Raw genomic sequence first — 1,118 nt, forward strand, 5'->3', positions numbered from 1 at the left:
CCTCCCCCTTTCTACCGCTGCTGATGTGCATTTGTTGCCGGGCAACTTTTTCGTGTGGATCAATGTCTACCGAGGTGGGTGATACATTCATCGTCACTTGTTCTTATAGCCAGCGTGGCTAACAGGTATTGAGGGGGGCGTGTGCATTTACGTGAAATTGCCGTAAAGCAGCTCGTGTTTTTCGCTTCTTGCGATACTTCCTATTTACAACTTAACGGGAGTCACCATTTTCAACAGAACAGGCCATTTAACCATCCAAATGAATTCTAAACAGGTTCATTAAGTTGAAATAGTTGCCAAGTTCCCCTTTAACAGATAACCTTGTCAAATGGCAGTGGTGGGATTTGAACCCACGCCTCCTGAGAGACTGGAGCCTAAATCCAGCGCCTTAGACCACTCGGCCACACTACCTGAAAACAGGCTCTACTGGTGTTTGCAGTCAGTCACTTAGTGAGCTACGCAGCACACACTTGTTCCACTGAGAACCAAGATTTCGAGATGTTCCAGTTACCTTGTTCCAACGTTTAGCCTTTTAGTCCAGAAACGTGATCAGATGACCAAAGCAGTTGAATTGAAAATAAAGAGTAGTCGTAGGTTGGAAAAGCAAAAAAAATTTGCAGCGGCTGCTTTGGATTTAAGCACGATGTCTGCTTTCGCACAACAGTTCTTTTCCTTTAGACCCTTCCGGCAATGGTCGCTAAGTCAATTAGCAGAGGATGGTTTCGATCCATCGACCTCTGGGTTATGGGCCCAGCACGCTACTGCTGCGCCACTCTGCCACTTTTTCATAACATTTTGGCTTGCAAATCTTTGGTTTACTAATCAAGTCTTCATAGATAAAGATACTGGGAACGCACGATAACTTAAAGAGGAACTTCGGCAGATTTTTACCCTAGTCTTGATCACTAGGGGTCACCGAGTACTGTCGATAGGACAAAAGGACGACCAGAATTGGTTCTGGCAAACATATCCTAAAGAGTGCCTTTTGCTCCTCTTAACAGACACAAAATGCAATTAAAATGTCTGTGCAACATGATCAGGGCTCTTACGTAACAACAACATGCCTTTTCCACTCATATGTTGTGCAGAAACCGTACAAAACAGTACTGTCGCCTACC

At 44.7% G+C, this 1,118-nt stretch overlaps 1 non-coding gene across 1 annotated transcript; it reads right to left on the bottom strand.

Moving 5' to 3' along the window:
- Positions 1 to 329: 329 nt before the first annotated feature.
- Positions 330 to 411, bottom strand: trnal-uag (transfer RNA leucine (anticodon UAG)). Its single transcript has one exon. It is a non-coding gene; the product is annotated as a tRNA-Leu (tRNA).
- Between the last annotated feature and the right edge of the window lie 707 nt (positions 412 to 1,118).

Source organism: Dicentrarchus labrax, unplaced genomic scaffold (genome assembly GCF_905237075.1).
Source record: "Dicentrarchus labrax unplaced genomic scaffold, dlabrax2021, whole genome shotgun sequence".
Lineage (NCBI taxonomy): Eukaryota > Metazoa > Chordata > Actinopteri > Moronidae > Dicentrarchus > Dicentrarchus labrax.